At 41.8% G+C, this 13,978-nt stretch overlaps 1 long non-coding RNA gene across 1 annotated transcript; it reads right to left on the bottom strand.

Moving 5' to 3' along the window:
- Positions 1-1,958: 1,958 nt before the first annotated feature.
- Positions 1,959-11,549, bottom strand: LOC115647632. The gene is made up of 3 exons (XR_003999378.1): positions 11,539-11,549; positions 9,369-9,375; positions 1,959-2,043 (listed from the first exon to the last, which is right to left on the bottom strand). It is a non-coding gene; the product is annotated as an uncharacterized LOC115647632 (long non-coding RNA).
- Between the last annotated feature and the right edge of the window lie 2,429 nt (positions 11,550-13,978).

Below are 13,978 nucleotides of genomic sequence, written 5' to 3'. Positions count from 1 at the left end.
GCAGCCAGTCCCATGGAAGACCCTCAGACCACATGGCTTAGACCCCCCAGGCATTACCATGAAACTTGGGCTATGAATCCATGGAGCTGTGCTGCTGTAGCTCTGCTAGTGCAGATGCTCTAAGCCAACAGGAGAGAGCTCTCGCATCAACCTAATTTCTCCAGCCCTCGCGAGCAGCGGTAGCTATGTCAGCGGGAAAAGCTATCCGGCCTACATAGCACTGTTCACATTAGCACTTAGGTCAGTGTAACTTATGTCACTTGGGGAGTGGCTTATTTATGTCCCTGAGCAATGTAAGTTATACTGATGTAAGTGGTAGTGTAGACATAGCCTTAGCCCTGGTCCACACTACGAGTTTAGGTCAAATTTAGCAGCATTAGATCAATTTAACCCTGCACCCGTCCACACGATGAAGCCATTTTTGTCAACTTAAAGGCTCTTAAAATCGATTTCTGTACTCCTCCCCAACGAGGGGATTAGCACTGAAATCAACATCGCCTGGTCGAATTTGGGGTAATGTGGACGTAATTTGATGGTATTGGCCTCCGGGAGCTATCCTAGAGTGCTCCATTGTGACCACTCTGGACAGCACTTTCAACTCAGATACACCGTCCAGGTACACAGGAAAAACCCCAGGAACTTTTGAATTTTGTTTCCTGTTTGGTCAGTGTGGCAAGCTGATTAGCACAGGTGACTGTGCAGATCTCATCAGCAGAGGTGACCATGGAGTCCCAGAATCGCAAAAGAGCTCCTGCTTGGAGTGGTACTGGATCTGATCACTGTATGGGGAGATGAAGCCGTGCTATCTGAACTCCATTCCAAAAGATGAAATGCTAAAATATTTGAAAAACTCTCCAAGGGCATGAAGGACAGAGGTTATAACAGGGACCCGCAGCAGAAGCTGAGGCAAGCCTACCAAAAAACCAAAGAGGCAAATGGCCACTCCGGGTCAGACCCCCAAACATGCCACTTCTATGATGAGCTGCATGCAATTCTAGGGGGTGCCCTCACCACCCCTGTTTGTGGACTTGTGGACTCCTGCAAGGGGGGAGTCTCACGCAACAGGGATGAGGATTTGGGGGATGAGGAGGAGGAGGAGGAGGAGGAGGTTGAAGATAGCGCACAGCAAGCAAGCAGAGAAACTATTCTCTCTGACAGCCAGGAACTGTTTATCAACCTGGAGCCAATACCCTCCCAACCCTCCCAAGGCAGGATCTCGGATCTTGAATGTGGAGAAGGGACCTCTGGTGAGTGCACCTTTGTAAATATAATACATGGTTTAAAAGCAAACGTGATTAATGATTCCTTTGCCCTGAAAACTTAAAGATGCCAAAAGACTGTGCCTTACTATGGCTGCCTGCAAGCCAAATTCTGTTGCCCGGCCCTGAATATGTGATCTCTTACACCAAACCGGCAGGCCCTCAATATAAGAGGCAAAATGCAACCTTGTACTCTAAAATGTGTCTTTTTAAATACTACTCTCCCTTTTTTTCCTACCACAGTTGCAAATGTTTCAATGTTCCCCCTATCATCTCCTTCCCAAAGGCTAGCACAGATAAGAAGGCAAAAAAAACGCACTTGCGATGAAATGTTCTATGAGCTCATCCAGTCCTCTCACACTGAAAGAGCCCAGGAAAATGCATGGAGGCAGACAATGTCAGAGTCCAGGAAAGAATAAAATGAATGTGAGGATAGGAGGGATGTGTGAGAGGACAGATGGCTGGAGCAAGAGGAGAGGTGGCGGCAGCATGATGAGAGGAGGCAGGAAGCAATGCTGAGGCTACTGGAGGATCCAACTGATATGCTCCGGCGTATGGCTGAGCTGCAAGAAAGGCAACACGAGCACAGACTGCTGTTTCAGCCCCTGTGTAACCGACCGCCTTCCTCCCCAAGTTCCATAGCCTCATCACCCAGACGCCCAAGAATGCAGGGAGGGGGGCTCCAGACACCCAACCACTCCACCTCAAAGGACTGCCCAAGCAACAGAAGGCAGGCATTCAATAAGTTGTGAAGTGTAATGTGGCGTTGTCCTTCCCTCCTCCTCTCCTTCCCCATCCCTCCCGGGCTACCTTGGCAGTTATCCCCCTATTTGTGTGACAAATTAATAAACAATGCATGAATTTGAAACAACAATGACTTTATTGCCTCTGCAAGTGATGATCGAAGGAGGGAGGGGAGGGCGGTTGTTTTACAGGGAAGTAGAGTGAACCAAGGGGGCAGATTTTCATCAAGGAGAAACAAACAGAACTTTCACACCATAGCCTGGCCAGTCATGAAACTGGTTTTCAAACCTTCTCTGATGCACAGCGCGCCCTGCTGTGCTCTTCTAATAACCCTGGTGTCTGGCTGCATGTAATCAGTGGCCACGAGATTTGCCTCAACCTCCCACCCCACCATAAATATCTCCCCATTACTCTCACAGATATTGTGGAGCACACAGCAAACAGTAATAACTATGGGAATATTGGTTTCACTGAGGTCTAACCAAGTCAGTAAACTGTGCCAGTGTGCTTTTAAATGTTCAAATGCACATTCTACCACCATTCTGCACTTGCTCAGCCTATAGTTGAACAGCTTCTGACTACTGTCCAGGGTGCCTGTGTATGGCTTCATGAGCTGGGTCCCCAAGGATAACTATAGGCATTTCAACATCCCCAATGGTTATTTTCTGGTCTGGAAAGTAAGTTCCTTGATGCAGCCATTCAGACAGACCAGAGTTCCTGAAGATGAGAGCGTCATGTACCTTTCCCAACCATCCCTTATTGATGTTGGTGAAATGTCCCTTGTGATCCACCAGTGCTTGCAGCACCATTGAAAAGTACCCCTTTCAGTTTATGTACTGGCTGCCTTGGTGCTCCGGTCCCAAGATAGGGATATGTTTTCCGTCTATTGCCCCACCACAGTTAGTGGGTGGCTTTGCTGCAGTGGGATTCCCTATGGCCTGCATATTTCCCGGAGTCACTACCCTTGCTAGCAGAAGGTTAGAGATTGCCTTGGTTACTTGGATCACAGCAGCCCCCACAGTAGATTTGCCCACTCCAAATTGATTCCCAACTGACCAGTAACTGTCTGGCATTTCAAGCTTCTAGAGAGCTATCGCCACTCACTTGTGAACTGTGAGAGCTGCTCTCATCTTGGTATACTTGCACTTCAGGGCAGGGGAAAGCAAGTCACAAAGTTCCATGAAATTGCCCTTATGCATGCGAAAGTTTCACAGTGACTGGGATTCATCCCAGACCTACAACACTATGCGGTCCCACCAGTCTATGCTTGTTTCCTGCGCCCAGAATCCGCGTTCCAAGGCATGAACCTGCCCCATTACCACCATGATGTCCACATTGCCAGGGCCCATGCTTTGAGAGAAGTCTGTGTCCATGTCCTCATCACTCTCGTCACCATGCTGCCGTTGCCTCCTCACCTGCTTTTGCAGGTTCTGGTTCTGCAAATAGTGCAGGATAATGCACGAGGTGTTTACAAGGGTGATAACTGCTGTGGTGATCTAAGCGGGCTCCATGCTTGCCATGGTATAGTGTCTGCAGGAAAACAGAGGTGCAGCAGAAGCAGTGGATGACGGAATAGATATTTATAGAGAGATGCCACGAGAATAGATATTTATAGAGAACAACGAGAGGACCTGTGAGGTGAATTCATGAGATCAGGAGAGCAGAGTTGCAACAGAAGCAGAATCCCATGATAGTCAACATGGAGAAATTCGCTACTGATCGAGACAGGAGAGCAGAGTAGCAGTGGAAGTGGCAGTTGGAATGCCAGTTTTTCCAATTTATTGCACCGTCTGCAGCCAGAGCAGGAGAGCAGAGTGGCAGCAGAGGTGGTAATTCGATGATGACGGTTGGCAGTCCTACTGCACCATCTGCTGAAAGCAATATGGCAAAGAAAAAAGTTGCAAAACGATTGTCTGCCATTGCTTTCATGGAGGGAGGGACGGCTGACGACATGTACCCAAAAACCACCCACGACAATGTTTTTGCCCCATCAGGCATTGTGATCTCAACCCAGAATTCCAATGGGTGGCGGAGACTGTGGGAACTGTGGGATAGCTACCCACAGTGCAATGCACCGGAAGTCGACGTTAGCCACAGTACCATGGACACACTCTGCCAACTTAATGTGCTTAGTGGGGACACACGTAATTGACTGTATACAATCACTTCCTAAAAAATTGACTTCTATATATTCGACGTAATTTCATAGCATAGACATATCTTTAGTGACTTGCGTGGTAGCCTCCTATTGTTACCGGCTACCACTACTTAAAGAGACATTCAATTGTTCCTTCCATTTAGCCTGAAAAAAAGAGTGCTTAGCACATCTATCAGTTGTAACCAGGTCTGTAACTATCTATAGATGAAAGACAGGTTTGGTGGCAGCCATTATCATGTTCCAGCATAACAATAATATAATAAATAAGCAAAGGACAGGACTACATTTTCAATCAACCAATTTAATTTTGCCTACAGCACTTCTGGGTATATCTGTCTACTTGTGCACAAAATGTGCATTTGTGTGATAAAATACTAACATACAATGTGCCTGGGGAACTGGTTGGTGTGATTAAGGGGGTTCATTTAAAACTGAAGTTTCAGGACGGTAGAGCATATGGAACAACAAACAGATCTTGAAGCTGGTTCTGTGTCAAAGTCAAATAGTTTATTTTGATTGTACTCCTATACCATAAATATACTTCTATAATATGTAAAAAGGAGATAAATCAAATTTTAAAAGAAGCTATACTCTCAACTGGCTACAGCAGGGGATTGGGGAAAGGACTCCTAACTCCTTCTCCTGATTATACCAGTGACATACTGCATATCTTTGGGAAAGTCATTTACACCTTCTGTATCTCACTTATCCATCTCTGAAAGGGATATCCTCATAGTGATACCGTTATCCATCACCATATTGAGATTTAATTCATGTTTTGCAATACACAGCTGAAAGATAGGGGTGATTGGCCTTGGCTTCCTAATTACCTAGAATACCATGCTTTAGTTGAAAGAATGAATATATTTGGTTTAGAATTAAATCCGTTTTTTGTGGGTTTGTGAAACCAATACTGCCAGGGTATTTTTAAACTCTGTGTATGTGTGTCGATCTGTCTGTCTGTCTGTCTTTTGGCATGATTTTATACCAGTGTTCATGATCAATTGATGGGAAATGTATGAGTGTATTTTGGGACTCTTGAATATCGACCATTTTTATTGTATATAATGTAAATCACCAATAGCAAATTGTTCCAGCTGTGAAATCTTAGACATATTTTGCATATCCCCAGGGGTCTGCAGAAAACAAGTTGAAATTCCCTGTTCTAGTGCATACAATATTAGTATGAAATATCTCAGACACTGACAATTTCTGCATTTTCTATCTCCTTTTTCAAAACTTTCTGGGAGAGAATCTCAGAACACTCCTTTAAATCTCATCCTTCTAGTTCCCCACAGTTTTTTTAATTGATCTCATCTTGATGAAACAGAATTCAGCAGAGCCAAAGAAAACCAAAAGCAACATGTCTTTATACCCTTTAAGAACACTTGAGCAAAAGTACACTGCACTCACACACACACACACACACACACACACACACACACACACACACACACACACTCACTCACTCACTCACTCACTCACTCACTCACTGTTAGCAGCACCCAGTGATGTGTTAAACTAGCCTTAATGGATTTCAAGCCAGCCCATGAAATCGTCTTTGATGCAGCTATTCATGACAGATAACGTTCATTTCACTAGGCTCAAATGATCTATGGAGAAATGGCACTTGTCTTGATCATGACACTTCATTATTTCTGTGTATGATGCTAATTGCTTACAAATCTTACAGATATTTCCTCAGAGAGTGTTCAAACATTTATAGCCTGTTTAAGTCATAAAGAAGTTATGCTCTGAATACAAGTTTTTCTGCAGAGTCTACAAATAATATGACCTAAACTCTCCACCTCATTCTCATGCAGTATGTAAGAAAAAAAGTAATTCCCTGAAAGATACATATTCTGATCTATACTGTAAGCTACATGATTTTAAATTAATTCTTTAGCTGGAGTTTTATCTAAAACTATATTGTAGGTGCTCAGCTTCTTCCTATACACAACATACTGTAAAGCTGTATGAAATATTTCACTGGATTTTTTATACAGAGCACTATTACCATGTCATCATGCTGTTCAGTTCATACAATTGTGCTTCTGTGCTGATTCTGCTGAACTTTGTAATGAGAAATGTCTATGTCTATTTAACCACTCTTTCAACAGGAAAAACATATTCCATTAAAATGACTATTTACCAAGTTTTTAATGTTCATTTGTATGTCTAACTCCACAGGCTGAATTTGATGATTAGGGAAAAGATCAGGAGAAGAGTTAAATAGGAAATGCTGTTAGGAGTTGAAGCGTTAAGCAGAACTACTACCGCTCCTCTTCTCTCCCCTCCATCATGCTATAGCAGCCAGGAAAGGGTTAAGGGCTGTCTGTCACATGACCTAGCAGGGATTTAAAACAAGGGTGAATTCAACCTTCCAGCCAGAGAGAGGCAAGGGAAAAGCCTCTGGGGTTAGCAACTTCAGCTGGACAGGGGAATTGCTTTGTTTTGGTGTTACTCGTGAGTTTTCTTTTTAACCAATAAATTGTTCCATGAAGCAAGGACCCGAAACACTTGGTTATGGCACTAGTTCCTTCCTGGGCTTGTGAGATAGCCGGCCAGTTTATAGGTCATATAGACTATGAGAGCAATTATGTGTGAGTTGAGGAAGAAGGAGAGGTGACTAGATCGCTCATTTGTAGTCTTCTAACACAACTTGTATTTTAGGCCTTCTCTACACTAGAAGGGGTTTGTCAGTCTAGATATACTAGTGTAGTAATATTGGCAAACCCTCCCAGGATAGATACGGCTTATATCAGCAAAAGGGTCCTTTGACTGGTATAGATTATGGCAGTTACATTAATGTAATAAGCCATACCAGCAAATGCACTTTTTTCTCAGTATACCTGTGTCTGTACTCAGGCTTTTGCTAGGACAAAAAATGTCGTTAATAATATTAAAATCACACCCCCATGTGTCATTGCTATACTGGTGAAGTGTCTAATGTAGATGCCAGACCTTATTTTCTTTTTCCTTTGTATAGTACTCAGAGCACTGGATGGTATCTTTATGAATATAAATATATATTTCTTTTATAACAATATTTTTCTTTCCTTTTCAAAAGTTAGCACTAAAAAACAAAAGAAAAAAGAAATAAAAGAAAAAATAGAGGTTAGTGAGGGGAAGAAAGAGAAGAAGGGGATAGGAAGAGGTTGGAATGTGTCAGGAGGGTGATCCAATAGTCAGGGCATGCGCCTAGGACTTGGGACACTGAGATTCAATTCCCTGTTTTGCCACAAACTGTCTGTATTAGTTCCCCATCTTCCCTACCTCAGAGAGGTGTTGTGAAGACAAATACACTAAAGATTGTGAAGCACTTTGAGATCCACTTATGGAAAGTGATTTATAAGATCAGCTTGCTCCTAAACATCTGTTTCTGGCTCCTCTCAGAGACGGGACACTAGAGTAGATAGACCATGGATCTGATCCAGTTAGGTAAACTCTCTGTGTAAGGGAACCACCAGCAAGAAAATTATTAACAGTGCTGGCAAGGGTAGAGAAAGACGCTACAAGAGAATGTTGTCCAGAAAGAGAAAAAGATCCTACATGAACTTTTGCAAAGATTCAATTGTAATAGAGTTATGGAATAGATAAGAAATTCAACCAGAACAGCTGGAGACTGTGGTGTAGGGTTGGGAAGTGCTAGGTCAGGGAGCTGACTTTGGGCTGGTGATAGAGTTATTGGTAAAGGTGATTTTGTTGTGGAAAAAGTCTGCAAAATTATATTCCTTTGATGGCAAAGCTTTGAAGTCCTCCCAGTTGCTGACTTCCAGCCTAACAGCCAAGAAGTTGGATATCTCCTTCTCAAGGCTCATCATTGCTGCTGATTTAGGTGTTCATTTTGGGAAGAATGCAACATTCACGTTGTCTTGATGGACATAAATTAATCTAGATACCTTTCTGATGTATACTAGAACTACCTAATATTACATTGCTGGTGTAAAACATTTCAATGAAAGAAAAATGAACTGCATGTCAGAATAGATTAGTGTAGTATGGAAACTAAGGGAAAGGCTACAAATTCCAACTGGGCCGCATCTAGTTCTGACCAGTCACAGAATCAACATAGAAGCAGCAGGACCATGCACATGGGGGAAAATCAATATATGAAACATTTCAAGTATGCTGGATTAAAACACGAAGGCAAACTAAATAAAATAATGACCAACCGCGAGCGGCTCAAAAAAAATCACGTAAGCCTATCAGTGGCAAATTTTCCAAAAGAGTGTAAAACAGCACAAATGCATTCATTTTTAGAGCCACAGGAAGGACTAATACATAATTAAAGTAATATGCAAAAAATGTGTAGCCTGAACAGCCTTAGCAAAAGCACAGAAGGTCAAAGCAAGAGAGACCAGTGGTTCTAGTAACACAACAAAAGAGTAGATATTCAAGCAATCTCTGGATCATTTACAACAAGGGAGATGCTGCACACCAAAAATGAACAGTCCGTGCAATGCAATGAGAAAGGAAAAGGGAAATTATGCAGCAAAAAAACCCAAATTTCCCTATCGAACTACAGATCAACAATGTAACTCGTAAATGCTCAACAACTGAATGGAATTATTATTGAAAGTAACTTTCCTATTCATGCTGAATACATGATGTAGCAAAATCCTTCAAAAGTGAAAGACATTCCATGGACCAAAAATATATGATACTGTTGAACTCCAAATGGAAACGTTCTGATTTTATATGCTAATGCTGGTATTAGTTCTGCTAGCAACTCTATGTTGTCCTCTAACACTGAATGGTTTACAGCACAATCCAGCTGCCACTCAAATAAATAGAGGGCTTTCCTTTGTCTTCTTTGGGGTTATCCACTGTCAGAAGCTGGGAGTGGATGACATTGGATGGATCACTCAATGATTGCCTGTTCCGTTCATTCATTGTGAAGCACCTGGCATTGGCCACTGTCAGAAGACAAAAACAGTGAAGAGTCCTTGTGGCACCTTAGAGACTAACAAATTTATATGGGCATAAGCTTTTGTGGGCTACAACACACTTCATCAGATGCATGGAGTGAAAAAATACAGTAGGCAGGTATAAATATACAGTACATGAAACAATGGGAGTTGCCTTACCAAGTGTGGAGGTCAGTGCTAATGAGGCCAATTCAATCAAGGTGGATGTGGCCTATTCCCAACAGTTGACAAGAAGGTGTGAGTATCAACAGAGTGAAAATTACTTTTTGTAGTGACCCAGCCACTCCCAGTATTTATTCAGGCCTAATTTGATGGTGTCAAGTTTGCAAATTAATTCCAGTTCTGCAGTTTCTCCTTAAAGTCTGTTTTTGAAGGTTTTTTTTGAGGAATGGCCACTTTTAAGTCTGTTATTGAGTGTCCAGGAAGATTGAAGTGCTCTTCTACTGGTTTTTGAATGTTAGAATTCTTGATGTCTGATTTGTGTCCATTTATTCTTTTGCATAGAGACTGTCCCTTTGTCCAATGTACATTGGCCAATGTACATGGCAGAGGGGCATTGCTGGCACATGATGGCATATATCACATTGGTAGCTGTGCAAGTGAACAAGCCCCTGATGGTGTAGCTGATGTGGTTAGGTCCTATGATGGTGTCCCTTGAATAGATATGCGGATGGAGTTGGCAACGGGGTTTGTTGCAGGGATTGGTTGCTGGGTTAGTGTTTCTGTTGTGTGGTGTGTAGTTGCTGGTGAGTATTTGCTTCAGATTTGGGGGCTGTCTGTAAGTTTTAGCCCAGCAGAATAGTCTGTCCTATCTCAGATACAATATATGCCATCATGTGCCAGCAATGCCCCTCTGCCATGTACATTGGCCAATGTACATTGGCCAAACGGGACAGTCTCTATGCAAAAGAATAAATGGACACAAATCAGACATCAAGAATTGTAACATTCAAAAACCAGTAGGAAAGTACTTCAGTCTCCCTGGACACTCAATAACAGACTTAAAAGTGGCCATTCCTCAATTAAAAAAACTTAAAAAAAAACTTCAAGGAGAAACTGCAGAACTGGAATTAATTTGCAGACTTGACACCATCAAATTAGGCCTGAATAAAGTCTGGGAGTGGCGGGGTCACTACAAAAAGTAATTTTCCCTCTGTTGATACTCACACCTTCCTATCAACTGTTGGAAATGGGCCACATCCACCCTGATTGAATTGGCTTCGTTAGCAGTGACCCCCAACTTGGTAAGGCAACTCCCATCTTTTCATGTGCTTATATTTATACCTGCCTACTGTATTTTTCATTCCATGCATCTGATGAAGTGTGTTATAGCCCACGAAAGCTTATGCCCATATAAATGTGCTAGTCTCTAAGGTGCCACAAGTGCTTCTTGTTGTTTTTGCTGTTACAGACTAACACGGCTACCCCTCTAAAACCTGTCAGAAGAGATGATATGGGCTAGATGGAATGTTGGTCTGACCCAGTATGGCCATTCTTATGAAATATGGGAGGAGAGAGTGGAAAACAAATTGTTTACTAAATATTTAGGGCAAGATCATTGTTTGCAATCTAGCTCAGTATAAGAAGCAGTGTATTGTTGTATTGCCCCTGCAGCAGTCTAAGAGGAAGATTGTGACTTGAGGAATCACAGCCAGCCTCCCTCCCATCTGCCAGCTGCTCCAGGGAGGGCGTAAACAGTGACAGGTGTATACCCAGTGCAGAGCACACTCCTTGGTGTGCCAGTTTAAATATCATGTAAGAAACTTTGAGAAGGGTAGAGTCAAGAATCTGCCCAATCCCAGTCATTCCTGGACTGTCTTACCCACCTGCATAATGTAGGGATGTGACTCTGCAGAGTCCGCTTCCCCCACATACAGGAAGTGGTGGTATGACTCACCAACAAAGGGAGGAAGGGGATGACTTATGCATGCTCTGCTCCCTTGCGGTGGTGTGGCTATATGGTCTGGCCCATAAGAGCCTATTCTCTTCCCAGTATGCATGCATAAACATTAATTAATGTCAACAGGGAACATAATCTCCTCATACCCCTATAGCAGCTAAAAAATAATGACAGTGGCTATATATTAAAGTGACATGACACAGATAGTTCTGTTTAAATGACAATGTCTAAAGCAGTGGTGTGTTCTTCATTTTTCTGTGCCATCTCAGCTGGTTTGCTAAGAGCACTCCACTCTTACAGAAGAGAAATGAGCGCAAGAAATTGTTGTCCATTTCTCTTCAAGGGAAAAAAAAAGTTTTGTTTAAAATACCTAAGGAAAAAAATACTTCAATACTTCCATTTTTGTAAAATGTCTGAAATACTAAGCCTGACTAAAAACAGATTTTGAACATATGAAAAGTTATTTTTAGTAGAGCCATTGATCTACCTTCCAATTATTCAGGACAGAGAGGATATAAAAACGTAAGTTTATTATATTTAACTGACATCTGGTGTTTTGGTATCACAATTTAAAGCAATACACACAACTGTGAAAAGTGGAGCATCTACTGTACACTAGTGAGTGTCACAGCTCAAAGCATTTCAATTAGTTTTCTAAAAGACAATGCGACTGTATCTGGGACCAGGTTGGACTAAAGAAGTGATCACTGAATGCTGGCAATGTTGCACTGCATTATACTTTGAAGATACCTTGGAATGGTCATTTAGGACTGACGGTCACTTAATAAAAATAGTTTTTATTTAACAAAGGGTTCTCTGTAATTATTATTTTTTCTTTAATTTTAATAAATTGTATTACAAATAGATTGGGATGAATAATCGGACTTTCTGTGGCCAGTCCTTTGCTAGCAGCACCAATCTGTAGACTATTAATAACACAGGAAATGTTATTAGAATAATTTACTATTCATCATGAATATTAAATAAACAGAATGATTTGCTATTCACACATCTCTAGTTAAAGTGTACAGGCAGGTACTTGTTTTTGTAGAATGCCTAACACATTCATATGATGCTTTTAGGGTTGTTCTTTTTATTTCCACATCAACTGCACTATTGACAGCATTGTTTAATACACAAGTACTTGGGATTTGATCCTTCTCAGCTGTTTCACAGTCCCCTAGTCATGTGAAACTGTGCTTGCTCCATGTCTGCTTAGGCTCTGGGAGATTTTTTTGACCAACTTTCCTCCAACACTTTCAGCAATAATTAGTTTAATGTAAGATGCCTCAGAGTGAAGGCATATTTTACTTTCTTCTTCACTCCCCAGAGCACAATGGGACTGATTAAGCAAGGTGCTTAAACACACGTTTAACCTAGAGAGCTCATACCTAACTTGCAGTACTCATTTCCCTAAAGTGAGACATGTGCTTAAGATATTGCTGTGTGGGGACTTTGGTGGGTACATTGGTCTCCAGCTGCAGTGTGTGATCAGGTTGCATGAAACCAGCTCTTCTGTTAGTAGTTCATCAACATTATTCTCAAAAGCCTAGAAGACTGATTCCACACTATCCCCTGTTCCACTCTAAGAACCAAAAACATTCTGTGACCAGCCTCTTGTCTGTGCATTGGTCTTGTGACACGCATGGCAGTTACTGGAGTAAAGTAAGCCCTTTCTGCGGGGAATTATTGGGTGGGGATCAGAAGAATTTCCTCACCATTCTTCAGACTACCTGTTCAGGAGGCATCTGCTTGGACGGGACGATGGGAAGCCTTAAGGCCCTTTCATGGAGAGCTCCCTCCTTGTTTTATTGATTGTGTAAAGTTGCTCCCCATTTCCCTCCCAGAGTTGTTTCTCCCATCCACTTGTTTTATAATTCTCTCTCTTCTCATTCTGTCTGGCCACAGGAAATGAGAAAAACAAAATGCTTTCATGTACATTTTGCACATCTATCTGGAAAGAACTGTAGAAGTTAAAAAAGTCAGATCACTCATTAATTTCCTTTGCAAGCCTAAGAAGGGCCAATCTGCCTCTAAGGGTTCAATATCTCACAGTTGAAAAGTTTCTTGTAATATCCATCCTAACCCTCCCTTGCTTAATTTAAGCCCATTGCTTCTTGTCCTGCCCTCAGAGGTTAATGAAAACAAGTTTTCTCTCTCCTTCTTGTAACAATCAATGCACTTGAAAACTGTTATCATGTTCCTCAGTCTCAGTCCTCCTCAGTCTGCTCTTTTTCAGACTAAACAAACCCATTTTTTTCAATCTTCCCTCATATTTCATGTTTTTAGACATTTAATCATTTTTGTTGCTCTTCTCTGGACTTTCTCCAATTTGTCCACAAAGTGGTGCCCAGAACTGGACACAATACTCCAGTTGAGGCCTAATCAGCACAGAGTACAGCAGAAGAATTACTTCTTGTGTCTTGCTTACAACACTCCTGCTTAATACATCCCAGAATGATGTTTGCTTTTTTTGCAACAATGTTACACGGTTGACTTATATTTAGCTTTTGATCCACTGTCATCCCTAGGTCCCTTTCCGCAGGACTCCTTCCTAGGCAGTCATTTCCCATTTTCTGTGTGTGCAACTGATTGTTCTTTCCTAAGCGGAGTACTTGCGTTTGTCCTTATTGAATTTCATCCTATTTACTTCAGACCATTTCTCCGGATTTCCAATTCATTTTGAATTTTAATCCTATATTTCCCCAGGTTGTCCTTATTCCCCTTTTAATAGTTTGGCACTATATTTGCCCTCTTCTAGTCCTCTAGAATCTCACCTGTCCTCCATGACTTTTCAAAGATAATCACTAATGTCTCAGATATCTCCTCAGTCAGCTCCTTGAGTATTCTAGGATGCATTTCATCAGGCCCCAGTGACCTGAAAATCTCTAACTTGTCTAAACAATTTTTCACTTGTTCTTTTCCTATTTAACCTCATTTTCACTGACATTCATTAAGTTAGAATTCAATTGCTACTAAACTTTTT

The sequence above is a fragment of the Gopherus evgoodei genome, chromosome 3 (genome assembly GCF_007399415.2).
Source record: "Gopherus evgoodei ecotype Sinaloan lineage chromosome 3, rGopEvg1_v1.p, whole genome shotgun sequence".
Classification (NCBI taxonomy): domain Eukaryota; kingdom Metazoa; phylum Chordata; order Testudines; family Testudinidae; genus Gopherus; species Gopherus evgoodei.
Note: the sequence above shows the minus strand (reverse complement) of the source record. Positions and strands in the feature narration are given on the sequence as shown.